Source organism: Halichoerus grypus, chromosome 3, assembly GCF_964656455.1.
Source record: "Halichoerus grypus chromosome 3, mHalGry1.hap1.1, whole genome shotgun sequence".
NCBI classification, from domain to species: domain Eukaryota; kingdom Metazoa; phylum Chordata; class Mammalia; order Carnivora; family Phocidae; genus Halichoerus; species Halichoerus grypus.
Genome location: NC_135714.1, coordinates 40382001 through 40398453, shown reverse-complemented (window position 1 = coordinate 40398453; position 16453 = coordinate 40382001). Strand labels below are relative to the sequence as shown.

The window sequence follows — 16453 nt, the reverse complement described above, 5'->3', positions numbered from 1 at the left end:
AAGACCACCATTGCTTCTTAAGTTGTTGAACATTTGAAGTTTGAATCTTTGAATCTCCAGGTGGGACACGACAGAGTTCCATTTCCCCTTACAATTCTTTCGCTTCAATTTCTACTGCCACCTTCAATCCCAGTAGCTTCCAAGGTCTGTTTACTCCTCCTTTAAGAACCTGTGTTATGGGGCACCTGGGTGGCTCAGTCAGTTAGGTGTCTGCCTTCAGCTCAGGTCATGATCCCAGGGTCCTGGGATCGAGCCCTGAATCGGGCTCTTTGCTCAACGGGGTCTGCTTCTCCCTCTCACTTTCCCTCTGTCTCTCCCTCTCTCTTCCTCTCTCTCAAATAAATAAATAAAATATTAAAAAAAAGAACCTGTGTTGTGCATATCCAACAAACATTTCCTTACCCCTTAGCACAGCTGAGACAGGATAGAATTTTCACGAAGACTTTACAAAATGCCAAAGGGCAAACAAGGGAAGTAAGTACAAAAAAACATAAGTAACAGTCTAGCTCAGTAGCTCTCAAACAGGCTTCCCCAGAGGACATTTGGCAATGTCTGGAGACATTTTTATTGTCACAACTGGGGAGATGCTATTGATATCCAGTGAATAGAGCATTCGATCTCTCCCTGTTTTCAGTACCTACAGTATGATATTGCTAACTCTACTACAGTGTCCACAATAGCCCCCCTGCAACAAAGAATTATCCAGTCCCAAAAGCCAATAATGATGAAGTTGAGAATCTCTGGTCACAGGTTAAAAACCAAGAGAAAGAAGAGGTCCCAGCCCTTTAAGGGAGTAGAGAATAGCTATCTCAGATGGCAATTAGAATCAGAAGGCTGGGCATCAGAGAGAAAGTGGCCACATGGAGGATATGGTGTAGACATCCTTCTCATAGCCTCTCCCTAATCATCTTGACAGTGGGCACGTCCAAGAGGAAGAAAGAACCCCATTCTGTTCCTCCCCTACACTTCTCCCACCCAGTTCTGGGATCCAGGCCTCTTGCCCCGTGGATGACACAATGAATTATCTTGCCCTTTAGGTATGACTTCACTCCTTAGCACATGACAGTGGCTTGACCCTTATGTCCAACAGCATAAACATACATTATGCAAAACAATTATCATTGCATTGACATAACACCAGTGCTCCGTTGGAAGTCATTCAACAAGTCTTGGTGCCAAGCCCTGTGGTAGGCACCGGATAAAGCCCACTGAGCAAGATAGGTGTGGATGATAAAAATGAATCAAGGGGCGCCTGGGTGGCTCAGTTGGTTAAGCGACTGCCTTCAGCTCAGGTCATGATCCTGGAGTCCCGAGATCGAGTCCCACATCGGGCTCCCTGCTCAGCGGGGGGTCTGCTTCTCCCTCTGACCCTCTTCCCTCCCATGCTCATTCTCTCTCTCAAATAAATAGATAAAATCTTTAAAAAAAAATGAATCAAGAAGTTGGCGATTATCATTAACTGTGTGCCAGGCTCAGTGCTGTCTGCTGTATGTACATAATTTCAACTAATTATGACAATAATCCCATATGTTTAAAGTTGAGAAAATAGGATCAGAGAGGTTGGATAACTTTCCTGATAGTCATGCTTTTTTTAAGGTGTGGAGCCAAGTTTCAAATCCAAATCTGAGTGAGGCCATACCCTAAGCTCAGAAGCCCTTGTGGGATGGGGATGTCAAGATGCATGTTTAGAGCGCCAGCCTCCTGTGGGGTGAGCACAAATGTTCCATCCCTTCCATGGCAACGGCGGGAGGGGCAGTGAGAGGGGGTGAGGGCTGCTGACTCCCGATTCTCCTTGCTCCTCCAGAATGTACACTGGCTCGCTTGCACTAAGCATCTATTTTCTGCCCCTGAGGTTATGGCCAGAGGGAGCACTCAAGGCCTGCTCAAACATGTGCCCACATCTGCCAGCCTGCTACTAGCAACAGTATAATGCTCTTTTGGAAGAGCCAGAAAATAAGAAATGAAAATGTCTCTAAGTGGTGACCAGACTCAGGCAAGAGAAAGCTCTAAAATATCAGACAAGAGGAGCCAAGGAAAGAAGAGAGAAATGAATCTGCCAGAAAATAAATTTGTTAAATGTAACCCAAAAGGGGTATGCAAAACTCCATCTTCACAAATGTTATAGAAAGAGTCCAACATGATCATCTGTGACTCATGGAGCATGGAGCTCACAGGTCTGTACCCTGCTTTAAATACCAGCTCTGTGGTCAGGAATGGCTGGTCCAGAATAGTCTGGACCCAGGCAAGAGGGTACAATTGCTCCTGGTAATTGGGTAAATGCTTTCTCAACCCTAGAAAAGATTGGAATTGAATAGAGATCAAGAAGCAAATCAAAGCCAGAGACAACAGTTTTCTATTCACTTTGGGAATCAGTTTTGTAATCCCTCGGACCATCTGCAGGTGTTCTGGAAAGGGATAGAAAATATGGCGGATGAGAAAATCTGACGGATTAGATTTGTGACTTCAGTGTGAAAGGTGTAATTGGTTTCTGACTTGTAATTTTAAGTTGAAAAGCAAAAGAAAACTTGAAGAAATATTTAACCAGTACTGAAATATTTAAGAGAACAAAAAGATAACTATGTTTACAAATTTAATTTATTGAATGTACAAGAGTTATCTAAGTGCTCGGAAAGGTTTTGCTCACTAGGTCATAAATTTGTCTTGTCAGACATTTGAAAAGCACTTAATAAAATTAAATATATTATATAAATAGACTTTAAAATGTTTAAGGGAATTTAATTAAGTTTGTAAGTGGGACCGATGTTTGGGGGAAATTATTCTGTTCAAATTGATTTAATCTAACATTACCCTGATCTTGTTTTATTAGGTTTATAAAAAGTCTAACAAGATTTCTAAATTTAACACAAAGGTTTAAGAAAAAGAAATTTTAATATTTATGACTTTAAAATAGTTGGAATTTCAAATACAAAAAAAAAAAACGTAAATAGTCCTCTCCAGACAAAAAGACCGCTCCTTGAACATTAAAAAACTCAGGTAACAAACAGATCGTGAGGAGGAGGAATGCTTCCCAAGCTTTTTCAAGGACTCCAGAAGGATGGGTGGCAGAAGTGACCGCTTCCACCATCTTTAGGTTTTTTTAAATCTAAAAAGTAGATTTTACATCCCATTCTGTCATACATTTTTCCATATGAAAATTATTTCCCCTAAAAACCCTCCAGAAAAAGTGACATTCCACTAAGAGGCACCATGCTTATCCTGCAGTTTCATGTACTTCCTGGCTTTCTTTGTCCCTCCAGGGGACAAGCACCCTTGTTGGAGAAGCAAAAGCTTAGTCTGTCAACCCAGCTCTGCTGGAGAACGTCCTTCACAAGTGCACGCACTAACAGGTACCCTCTCGCCCCAGCACCCACACCTCTAGCTCCATCCCAGGGTTTCTATTGCAAGAGAAATCTGTCCTGTTCAGATGACCTTGGTTCATGGATCCCTGCTGAGGGCAAAAGGGGAGTTGATAATAAGCCAGACCTCTCACGTCTGCATCCCCAGCCACTGTCTTCGAGTCCTCCAGATGACCTTGGGTTTCCCTGGCCTGCAATGGAAACCACCTGTGCTGGTTATTAAGGCATTGCTTCTCGGTTCCAAACCCACCTTTTCGTAAGCGGTGATGCGGGGGCTGGACTCGACAAACAATTTTTTCTTTTGCCTGCTTGGTCCCCTATTGGGTTCTGCCCCTAGAGACTGCAGAGCTACCATGGCCTTTTGCCCCAGCCGCTGGAGTGTTCCAGACTCCTGCTTTTTCCTACGTGCCCAGAATTGGCCTCATTTTAGCCCCTCAGCGGTCCTGGGACAGGGCTTCTTTCTCAGTTATCTACATCCCAGCTCCAAGAGGCCCGTCCTCTGAATTTCTGGGTTCTGAACCTCCCAACCTCTTCCTTTTGTTCCAGCAGCCCTGGGGGATGGTGCTTGTCTGAGGCAGTGTGCCCTTTCTGCTCCTTCAGCCCTCCCACACCTAGTCTCTATATTAAAGTCTCTCTCTTGGAATAGCCAATGTGGCTTCTGTTTTCCTGGCTGAATCCCACCCGGTACATTAACTCCACTCCCTGTTGCCCACTCCCACTGCCCCCATTAAGAGGGCCTTCAAGTAGTCCTGCGAGATTTGAGGAAGAGGAGTCCCAGGCTTAGAGTGCACAGGAGTCTATCCTCACCAGAGTCCCATAGTCTGTTGGTACTTGGCAGGCAAGCCCCAGTGCATAGCTGGGTGCTCTAGAATTTGTTTCAATCTCAGGGGAAGTGCTCTCTGTATATCTTTGGGGAATGAAAAAAAAAAGTTTCATTCAAAAAGCTATATATTCAATTTAGGAAAATCCTTGGGAAGAATCTTATAAAAGTCCTGGAGCTTATATTGTTATAATGTTTCTTATGTTTATACCTGACTTGGAGTCCTCAAAAATCCCATGGGGGAGGGCGCCTGGGTGGCTCAGTTGGTTAAGTGTCTGCCAGAGTCCCAGGATCGAACCCTGCGTCAGGCTCCCCACTCAGTAGGGAGTCAGCTTCTCCCTCTGCCCTTCACCTCACTCGTGCGTGCTCACTCTCTTTCTTTCTCTCTCTCAAATAATAAATAAAATCTTAAAAAAAAAAATCCCATGAGGGAGGGAGGGTGGGCATATCATCTCCATTTTACCAAGAAGAACCTAAGGGGAGTTCCCTTTCTTGCCATGCTCTCACCTAGCCCAACCAGGGGCAGAACGCTCTCTCTTTATTTCTTCTCTGTTCTGTCTCCAGGACATGCTTAATGCCATGGCTTTGCTTTACTTTTCTATTACTGTACAACAAATACCACAAGCTCAGTAGCTTAAAACAATACCCATTTATTAGTTCATTGTTCTGTAGGTCACGTGCCCAGCAAGCCATGGCTGGGCTCTCTGCTCTGGGCATCACAAGACTGTAATCAAGGTGTCAGCTGGCTTGACACAAGGAAAATTTGTTTCCAAGATCATTCTTGTCATTGGTGGAAGACAGGCCTTGCCACCGTGGGACTGAGGTCCCTTTTTCGCTGCTGTCAGCTGGGGGCCACGCTCAGCTGCTAGAAGCTGTCCACATTCCCTGCCACTCCTCCATCCTCAAGCCAATCCCACCCCTTCAATCTCTCTTGTGCTTCTAATCTCTGACTTCCTCTTCTGTCACCCGCCCGAGAAAACTCTCCACTTTTAAAGGGTTCCCGTGATTAGGTCCCGCCCCCCTGGATAATCAGTTGTGTGGTATAATCTAATCTAATCACAGGAGTAAAATCCACCTAATCCATAATCCTGGGATTCTGCAGGATGTGTATGCCAAGGACAGGACGTCTTGGCAGCTTCTCAAAATTCTCCCGTCACAGTGTTATCTGCACAGTCCTGCGTCAGAATAACCTAAGATACTGGTTAACAATGGAGATTCTCAGGTCACACCACAGACCCCTGAACCAATCTCTGGGGGCACGGGGTCTAGGAATCTGCACTTTACTTCTCGGATCATTCTGATGCTCACTCAAATTTGAGAATCTAGGTGCCTGGCTGGCTAGATTGGAGGAACATGCGACTCTTGATCTCGGGGTTGTAAGTTTGAACCATGTTGGGTGTAGAGATTACTTAAAAACGAAACCTTTTAAAAAATTTTGAGAATCTAAAATCTGAGCTTAACATTTCGTCAGCTTGGGATCAAATACAGCATGATAGCCACTTAGAAGTGAGGGTTATAAGGACTCTAATGGATGTTGTGATGCACCATCCAAATGCCTGAGTTATGACCTATGCACTCATTTCCCAGCCACTGAGAGTGCTGGGTCCGGACAACTCCCAGCTGAGTCCCTCTCCAGGAATTGCTCTCCTGTGAAGGGAACGGAGGTGTCCAAGGTCATGTCCTCCCTCCAGCAGCAGCCCCCTTCCAGTGAAGGGTCCACCAGGGAAACAAAGACCTACGTCTTCCTTGCTTCAATTGGGAACATATCCCAAGGGCCATCTCAGCATTGGGTCTCCCTCTGGGATTGTCTGAGGCCATTGCTGTAGGTGTGGATCCACGTCTCTGTCTGCCCCACCCTGTGCTCCTCACGTTTTCAATGGCTTTCGAGAGCATTCCTCAGGAAACTCCGACTTTCAAATCTCTGTCTCAGAGTCTGTTTCCAGAGTCTAACCTAGGTAGCCTGGCATCATTTGTCTGAGATCTGTAGCTCTACTTCCATTTCTGTCTGTCTCTACTGCCACTGCTTTCATCCAAGCCACCACCTCTCTGTCTTGGTCATCTCTGTCTGCTGTCATGGCCACTACCCTTCCCTCCTCCCTCCCCCATCACATTCCACACTCCACACAGCAACCCCAGACAATTACAACAGCTGTTTACAGTCTAATTCCTCCATTGCAATGCAAGCTTAAGGAGGGCAGGGACTGTTTTTTGTGGTTGACCTTCTTTACACTGTATCCCTGGCATAGAGTAAATGTCAATGAAAGCTTGTTGAACCAATTAATAGATTAAAGAACCAACCTCCCACTGATAACCAGAAGAAACCATAAGATACTCAAGTACAACAAATTAAGATTAGAAAACACCCTTTGTGCTTTCTTCCCCAGAATTAATGATATGAAGTCCACAGAGTTGCTTTCATATCGGGATTTTCTTCTGGAAACTTCCCTTCAATATCTAGGATTTTGGGTTACCTTTGGAAAATGTCTGAGAAAGGAAAACATTTGGGCCTCTAAGTCACGTTGGATTCTAGCATCTGACTGTCATATTTTTTCTTTTTTATAATAGTACATGCCAGCAAAATACGTTATAATAGTCATATCTGAAAAGGAAATCTTATTCTCTCAATGACTAGCAAAATTAGTGGTGTGTTTCTTGGGTGGGATGGAAAAAATCATTTATGGATAGATTCAATAGAAGACTCTTCAGGAAGATATGTGAGCCTCCTCTTGCAAATTCTAGAAATTTTAACATAGCTATAGTGGGTTTATTTAAAATGGAGTATATCTGGGGATGCCTGGGTGACTTGGTCAGTTAAGCATCAGACTCTTGATCTCGGCTCAGGTCTTGATCTCAGGGTGGTGGATTTGGGCCCTGTGTTGGTTAAACGCTGGGCACGGAGCCTACAAAATAAATAAGTAAATAAATAAATAAATAAAATGGAGTATATATGTATAATGTAACTTGTCAAGTGAACTTGAGAAATGAAAAACACTTAACTCGTTTTTACTGATAACTTCCTTTTTAGAAACATTCTAATCTTAACTGCAGTGATTAGTCAGGAATGGGGCACACAGTCACTGAAATCGTCATTCCTGAAACAGGCTTTAGGAAAGGACAGTTTTGTGATACAAGTGCAATTTTGGAATGACTATTATTAAGGAAGAAAAAATATTCTCTGGGTAGTCAGAATGATTCAGACTCCAAAAGTATCACATGATTTAGAAGCAGTAATTTACCAGCCTCGGCTTCCTCAAGAGGAAAAAAAATCCTTGAGAATAAATAAATAAATATATTTTATATGGTAATTGTATATATAATACGTAATATATATTGTAATATATATAGTAGTTATATATATAATACGTAAAAGCTAATGCCAAAAAGTGCATGACATCACCATCAATTTAAAAGCAAAAATTTTTAAAAGAAGAAAAAAGAAATAAAAGCAAAAATTTGAGGACATGAAAAAAACAACAACCCCATTCATTGACCACGGCAATTTTATGTGACACATAGAGAATGAAATCCCAGTCTGTGTATTCGGAGGCATCCGCTGTGCACAGAGGGTCTTCATCAGGTATTACAGCAGGTTACAAAGTAGCAAATAATAGAACCACACATCTTGGGGTCCCATGGACCTAGTTATTCCTGCCTGGGTGCCAACATCAGACAAAATGCATTGAAATTGATTAGACCCCATACCCAAGGAAGAAATTGGAAACATTGTCAGAGAATTGGCTATATAAATGGGACTTTAACACCAAACAGTCATACCGCCCATATTCTCATACTTTCAACGAACGAGTCATTCCAGTGCAGTATAAGTTGCTCCAGCATATAAAATAGAACTACCCAATATATTCTATAACATAAATGGTAGCCAACCCTGACATGACTAGGCCCCAAAATGAAAAATAGGAATACAGCATTTCTTCTGGAGAGCCTTTTGGTTTTTATTAGCCAAATGAAGTATGTGTGTACCCTCTGACTCAGAAATTAACTGCTGAGCGTATATCCTGGGGACATTCCCACCCAGAGGAACTTCTGAGGTGGGGAGGCCCGAACTCACACACTGTGATGGTTCTGAGTCCCTGAGGCGTGGATACCCAAAGCTGGCCTGCCCGGGCATCTCAGGGCTGACTGGCAAGAGAGGGATCTTGGGAGCCTGAATGATTGTGATTTTGGTTAGGCAAGGCCAGTTTTGGTGTGGCACAGGAGGATCATCCTGCTTAGGAGAACCATCAGGCCAGCACTGCCCCTAATATTTGAGAGGTTCATGCCATAGTATAAATGAAAGCCTGCATACCGTATCTCTACTTGGAAAGTATAAATCAAGCTACATTACAGCCTCGCCCTCGTGCCTGACGTGGTCACAGCATTCCCCAGGGATTGTCCTTGCAACCTGGAGGCTGAAGGAGCCACACTGTCCCCCCCTGCCTGCAAGTGGGAACCCAGCTCCCCTGGGCTGGGCAGGAGAGACGGGCCCAGCAGCCGAGGCTCGGGGCACAGACTCTGAGTGAATTCACCTGCCTGGACCAGGGACAGGTACTGACCTGGACCACATTTCCTGGGGAGTTCTCAGGGGCAAGAGGATTCCATTGTCAAAGTGCTTTGGGAAATGCTACACACCAATTTCTGTGCCCACTCCCTTGGAGAGTCACAGTTTATATTATAGTGTAGAGTAATGGTTGTGATACATCACATGATAAGAAAATCTGCTCGACATTGTTTAACTCAGCATTTCCCAGGTGGAGCACTTTTGGGAGGAAACTTCTTTTTTTTTTTTTCTTAAGCCTTAGTAATATCCCAGAGCATCAGTTCCTCTCTTTTCTGTCTCAGCCAAGCCCCTGCTTTCCGGGAAACACACACACACACACAGCTATATATATACGGACACACAGAGAGACACACAATACATACAAAGACATATACATATATAGACACACAGACAGACACGCACAGACACACAGACAGACATATATACACAGATACAGAGTGTGGTTTTCACAGTGAAGGCACATTTATATATCTAGACTCTGGGAAGTGCTACACTGAGAAATGCTTCTTTGTGTCACAAGACAACTTCAGGGAAGACCAGACCTCTAACCCTACCCATTTACAACCCCTTGATGAAAAGAGATGGAATTATCTGGATTGAGCTTGGAACAACTCAACCTGGATTGGGTTTTTGATAGTTCATACACATGTTTTTGAGATTGAATAACCTAGCTTTGGGGAAATGTACTAACATCAGGCCATGATATGATTATCTCACTGAGGCCAGACATAGGGCCAGACCATTTTCTCCTATACATGTTCCCAGTAAGAAATGAGCATTTCCAACCCTTAATCATCCATGCAATAGAATAATTGTCTGCAGCAAAGAGGCCAAAGACAGAAGTGAGGAAGAAGCTCCCTTTTCTCTCTAGGGATGGGAGACAGTTGGCACAAACCCTGAAGCATTTAGAACGCTCGGTAGAGAGTGAGCTGCCCCAGCCTAGGGAAGGGAGGCCCGGGATTAGGCAGGGAGCCAGAGGATTATTAGAGAAACTGAGTCCTTCTGGTCTTTCTCTGCTGTGTTGTACATCCCTTTCATTGTCATCAAATCTTCAGGAAACTACCTTTAAAACAGAGGCATGGGGAGTGAAGATATAGGAATGTGAGCAGCATCCCCTTCACCTACTCACAGCGGTGAAAATACCATCAGTTCACAGTAGAAGACCACCTTAGCCAACAGAAAAGACTCTGTGAGGGTCAGCCACAGACAAGGTCACAGCAAGAGGAACAGGTGAGAAGACAGGTGAAGCCATCTTGGGCATGGCTCAGAAATCACTAAGGGGCAGCCAGCAAGGGATTGATTTACGGTAATAATAATTTGAATTACAAGGAGGACAGATCAATTCAGATAATTGAAAAAGAGAGCCACGTAGCTTATACCTAATCTTGAGATACTCATTCAGTTTGGGGATTAAACTTCGAAAACATCACCCTAAATCATACGTGATGGTTTTTCATCCACAGCTGGCATAGTACAATTCTTAAATAGGTGGGTGGGTATTTAAAAATTCTGTTCCTATATTTGAAAAATGGGACAACTTTATACTCCCAAAAGCCAACTCGCCTCAAAGCTATAAAAAGAAATAGCCCTTTCAAAAGATACCTACCTAAGTCTCTCATGCTCCTGAGACATTAAAATAATCAAATGAGATTGTACAGTACCTGATCAATGACCTTGCTCATAATACTCCTTCCAAAATGCATTCAGGCTTGCTGCTAATAACAGCCATGAATCACATGAACCACACAGAAGACTGGGCAAGGGGTAATTATATCAAGTAATAAAAGTGAGAAATAACCAGCCTTTAGAACTGGGAAGCTATTTTTATACAAAGTATAGGACCAGGGTGACATATTTAGGATGGAGCCATTTATGTATAAGCAGCAAAAGGAGGAAAATCTGATCCCAAAGTAAATGATTCTACCATATAAAACCAAGGAGGACTTAATGCTTGAAGCCAGCCCTGGTGTGGGACAGGGTCCAGGGACAACCATGCCATCCACAGCAACTGACTGGGGTATCCTTAGTAAGTCACTTAGCCTCTCTAGCATTCAGTTTCAGCCGCAAAAGATGAGATTAGAATAAATACTCTCTTAGTTCATTACTAGCTCCAAATTTCTCTTTATAATTGATACAGAATTCATTCAATACTTAGGAAGCAAAAAAAAAAAAAAATCAACCCTGAAATTGCTTATGATCATCCGTTCTTTTCTTTTTTTAATTTTAAGTAATCTCTACACCCAACATTGGGCTTGAACTCACAATCCTGAAATCAAGAGTCACAGAAAACTTGCTTTATACCAATATTGACTATATATTATCTCATTTCATCTTCATGACAGTTTTTGGTTGGGAAGAAAGGATATCTTTCCTTAGGAAGAGAAACCAACCCCAATAGAAAGTAAGGCAATAAAGAATACCAGATAATCCCTATAAATGAATTTCCCTTACTGACTCTTGCCCAGTTAAATAAATGATTAAGATAATTGTATGCATTCTTTGTACATTTTCTTTCTTCTTTTGAAGTGGGGAGATAAATAAAAGGAGAAATAAATTTCATAAATTCAACATAGTTGCATAATATAGCACACTCGCTTTAGAAGTAAGCAAATTGAAACAGCAAAACAGACAAACAAACAAAAAAAACAAGAATTAAGACATTCCTTGGGTACATAAAACTTGCCAAGCCATAATTTAAGTGTATATTTCATCTTGTGTATGCCAACCAACACTCCAGACAAAGATACTCTCAGCTGCAATAGAAAATGAAGATCTCTTATACCTCACACTTTACGCATAAACTCTCTATTTAATGATGTTTGGGTTTCTCCCTTTCGATGTGCCAAGTGCAGGGGAAGACTAATAAAAAGTTTGAAACTCCAGGTTGCTAGGACACATTATCCATTTATTTTGAAGTACAAATCTCCATTCTTGCTCAGGCTGGGATAAATTATCATTACTAAGAAATCTTTAGAAATACAGTCAGTTCTCAAAGTACTTTCCCCAGAATATTTATTCAAATAGCACTGTTCTAGAAAGGCTCCATGTTCTTTATTCTTAGTAACTTGGACGGTGTACAGACAGTCCTATGAGCTAGCATTTGGTAAACCATTTACACCCTAGTGGTAGTTTATCCACCAGAGAAGAGAAGTTTAGAGATATTTTGAAACTTCAGAGTGAAAATAGACTTTGGACTTTGGAAGGGTGGGGTGAAATGAATGGAATTTTTTCCAATATTTATCTTTAGTATCCTTTCAGATCTAAAGTCATTTTGTCCGGGAACATAAAGATTGAATTATGATTAGTGTACTTACCAAACTATCATGTGTGATGTCTTATATTTTAAAGTATAATTTGTTTAGATATTTTCCAATATATTACTTGAGGGTTCTTTTCAACATTCCAAATTGTTCCAACAGGTGGAGCTATATATTGCCAAACTGAAAGAAATCTAGCACCTTCAGGTTTTGCTAAAAGCAAGCCAAAATCTACAGAGGAGAAGAGAGGAAAGAAAGATTTTAGAGCATTTACTGGATGCAGGTGCTATACATAGGTGATCGCATAGATTACCTCATAGAACCCTTGAGAGGTGGGATTGTTGGCCCATTTCACAGGTGAGGAAGGGGAGGCTTAGAGCAGTCTAAGCAGGTCACGCCGCTAGTAAGTGGTAGAAGTGGGTCGGAACTCAGTCTACTGGACTCCACAGCCTGCTTCTTCTCTCCCATTGCTCAATGACTGTGGGGGGCCATTAGCCACCAGGGGCCTGCGGAGAGAGTGTGTTTGTCCACTACCTTCACGCATCATCCAAGGAATTGAAATGCCATGAATCCTTTTCTGCCTCCACTGCCTCAATGGTATCCATGGAAAAACTTGTGGGGGGCAAAAAAAAGAAGCACGTTCTGAAGCTCACCCTTGATGGCATTTACCCTGTAGAAGACGAAATCATGGATGCCCTCCATTTTGAAGAATTTTGAGGGGAAAGAATCGGAGTGAATGGAACAGCTGGACATCTTGGTGGAGGGGTTGTATACGTTGAAAGGAGCAAGAGCAAGATTACCATAACTTCTGACGTGACCTTTTCCAAATAGTACTTGAAGTATCTCACCAAAAAATATTTGAAGAAGAATAATCTACATGCTTGGTTGCACATAGTTGCTAACAGGAAAGAGAGTTAGCAATTACATTACTTCTAGATTAACAAGGATGAAGAAGAGGAGGAAGATAAGATTAAAAGTCGTTTACCTAGAATGTTCTGCATGAGTTCTTGAATAAAACTTGGGAACAAAACCAAACCAACCAAAAGTGCCATTAACCCCTCACCATGTATCAGCGAGCTCCTACCACGCAATTCTGATTCTGTGAATCTCTGATGCAAAAGGTTCATTAGTGGGGGACCGTTGCCCCACATGAAGAGGGCCAGCTCCTTAGCCAGACAACCCAGGGAAGTGTCTCCAGGGTAGCCCTGCTCAGGCAGGGATGAAAGCCGTCACAAGTCCAACTCCTGCTAGCCGCTGGGGGCCGGCTGTTGCATTCAAGAAATGTCAGCCCTAGAAAAAGCATAGTCATGTGGTTCCAGGAAAGTGATTCTAATTTTCCACTCTACTAATTGAAAATGTCACTTCATTCCTGATGTCAGGAGTAGGCCCATGACACACACCTGGCCAATCACAGTCCTGTTTCCCTAGACACAACGGGCGATCCAGGAGTGGGCAATGACCCAAGTAGAGCCAGAGATTTTTCCTGAGTCTGATACGTAGCTAATGGGAACAAGAAGTTCCACGTTGGGAGGCTGTGACATTTCGGCTGCCTGTAGCCATCTTCCCTACCACGCCCCTGGGGGAGAAAGCATCTCTGCAAAAGGAAATGAGAGATGAGAAACGGAGTGAGGAAGCAAGAAAGTTCTGGCAGTGCCCAGTCCCGGGAACAGGCACTGGAACATGTAAGCTCCTTCTCTAGTCCTAGGAACTAGCCCAGAAACCGTCTGTTACGTGGACCAGTACATCCTCTTCTGCTTTTAAACCAACTGGGGTGGTTTTCTGTCCCCTGGACTTGACAGAGCTTTGATTAACGCACTTGGTTACCTTTCCCAGGAACTGAAATTCCCTTGGTTTTCCGCCATGTCCCTTGCACCTCCTTGGCCTGGTTTAGCTTACAACTTCCTCCAATGAACCCCTTGAACATGAGCCGTCTTGCCACACTTCTGTCCATCTCTTGAGTCATGCAGAAATAAATCACCCTGAAGAGACAAGGGCACTGTATTCCAGATAAAATATTTAGGGATACACAGGATAGCGATGCCATGCAATGCCACATAGAGTGATGATTTATGGTCTGTCTGCAGAGCTGGGCAAATCCCAGGTATGGGATGACAGTTGAGGGGCCTCTGTGGTGCTAGCTCCTTCTATTTCGGTCTGGAATCCGTCCTCAAGGAATTCCAGCCTTATTATCTGGTTTCACTTTTAAGGTGGAACATTTTGTGTCTGTCTTTAGAGAATGTGTGCTGATTACTTACTTTCCATATGCGTTTCCACCACGGTTTCTCAACAGCAGCACTATTAACCTTTTGGACCAGATGATTCTTTGTTTTGGGAGCTGTCCTGTGCGTTGTAAGATGGTTAGCTGGCCTCTACCCACTAGCCATCAGTAGCACCTTCTTCCATTCGTCACAATCAAAACTGTGTTTGCGCATTGCCAAGTATTCCCTGAGGGACAAAACTGCCCCTAGTTGACAACCACTGGTTTAGAGAAATCACCAAGTGTGGACATTTGGTCTTTGGAAGATACTTTTTTCTTCCATCATTGTCCTCAAAAAAGCACATGCTAGTTCACCATCTATATATCTTTTTTTTTTTTTTTTTGGAGAAAGAAGGGGGCGGGGCAGAGGGAGAAGGAGAAAGAGACGAGGGGCTCGATCGGAGCCGAAATCAAGAGTGGGACCCTTACCCAACTGCACCACCCAGGCACCCCGCCACCATCTATCTTGAAACTCCCAGATATTTGAGAACGTTTCTCTAGCACTTTCTAGACTTAGGCCATTATTTCAGGTAAGTTTCTGTAACTCATTTATACATTCGATCATGCAAACACATATGCACAGGCATTTTCCTGAGCTTTCATTCCACAGGCCTCTGATCGGACTACCCCGTATTTCCTAATTGCCTCAGTCACAATAGCTGTGGCTTATAAAAAGACTCCAATCAAGGTCTGATTTTCCAAAACTGACCCTGTGCCCCCATATTTATTCCTGCACGGTCCAACATTGAAGTCAATCTTCAACATGAGCTTATTCTCTATTAAGTTTGTCAGGTTTAGCAAACAAAAATGCAGGACACCCAGTTTAATTTGAATTTCACATAAACAATGAATAATCTTTTAGTATAAGCATGTTCCAGATGTTGCTAAACACCGTACAAATACACAAAACAGCCCTGACAACAAAGAATTATACAGTCTACAGATTGCATGAGACATACCTACATTTTATCTGGCCATCCTATATCTCTATCCACTCTTGTCTTGAATCGCCGGTTTGTGTTATTTCACCAGTCTTTTCCTACCTACTGCTTAGAACCGTAAGGACATCGCTTTGCCCAGAGTTGCCTTTGTGAGCAGTGTGCTTGTCAAATTCTGGGTCACTCAGGATTTCAGCCAGGGTCCAACCAGGAACCCAGAAAGCAACTGGAATTTTAATGTAGGGAACTGGATACACAGATGATGTAAGAGGCTTGAAAAACAGTCAGAAAATAATGAAGTAACTCGCAGATTAGCAAGTGTAATGTTTATTCCCACCCATAGGCTGGAGGGACAAAAGAAGGAGAAGTGACTGGAGCCAGCGCTTGAGGTCACGTGGGGGACCAGGAACTTGAAAACAAGCTGATGCTGCGGAAGCAGGGGACAAGAAGAAACACAGTGCCTGTCTCCACCTAAGGAGAAAAAGAGGGGGATAAATACCCGGGCCCCTTCCACCAACCCATTTCCTCCCAGTGCTCCCACTGGCCAAACGCAGCCAGAAACTAGCTAACAGACCTGAGAACTGTAACCAGCCTAAAACAGTCTGAGTTCACTGACGCTGATCATCAGGGTCCCTTCTCAGGAGCAGGCTCTCTCTTCTAGCTCCACAGAGCCCAGGAGAGGTGGAATCTTCCTGTCTTTGGGATTCAGATGAAGCCTTGGTAGCTACTGCCTCCCTCACTCACCAAGGCTACTGGTGGAACCTGCTTAAGATTCTCTCTCCTTCTCCCTCTGCCCCTCCGTCCACTCACGCACACGCGCTCTCTCAAAAAAAAAAAAAAAAATTGATTGTGTCCACTAAGTCACCTGAGTTTTCCCGCCATGAGTCACTCTCTCGCTGTTCTAAGTCCTATTCCTTCCAGTTCCGCTCTTCCCGTAGGTTAGCCCTTACGGCTATTCGCCGATGCTCTGGCTGTCCACTGGTAGGCGCTGCGGCAGCGCCGCACACCCCACCTGCTCTGGAATCACGTGTGACCATGTGACTTGTGCTGGCCAATGAAATGTAAGCAGAAGCAATATGCGCTGCTTCCAGTGGAAACTTTTAAGAGCAGGCACATAATTTACTGCTTTTTCCTTTTCTGTCTTAGGGGCGGTGAAAGAAATGTGTCAAGATGGAACACAGGTCCCTGTGTTAGTTTCCTATTGCTTCTATAACAAAATTACCATGAGCTAAGCCCCTGAAAACAATACAAATTTATTATTTTACAG

The 16453-nt window shown here is 43.4% G+C and overlaps 1 long non-coding RNA gene and 1 pseudogene across 1 annotated transcript in view; one reads left to right on the top strand and one right to left on the bottom strand.

The window, feature by feature from the left end:
- LOC118536322 (uncharacterized) overlaps positions 1 to 15320 on the bottom strand; it is a 32227-nt gene extending 16907 nt beyond the window's left edge. The window contains exons 1-2 of the long non-coding RNA XR_004917624.2: positions 15208 to 15320; positions 12049 to 12222 (exon numbers count right to left, since the gene is read on the bottom strand). This is a non-coding gene — a long non-coding RNA (uncharacterized LOC118536322). The remainder of the gene's footprint in view (positions 1 to 12048; positions 12223 to 15207) is intronic.
- On the top strand, positions 12586 to 13002 carry LOC118536320 (large ribosomal subunit protein eL22 pseudogene; annotated as a pseudogene).
- Positions 15321 to 16453: the final 1133 nt, after the last annotated feature.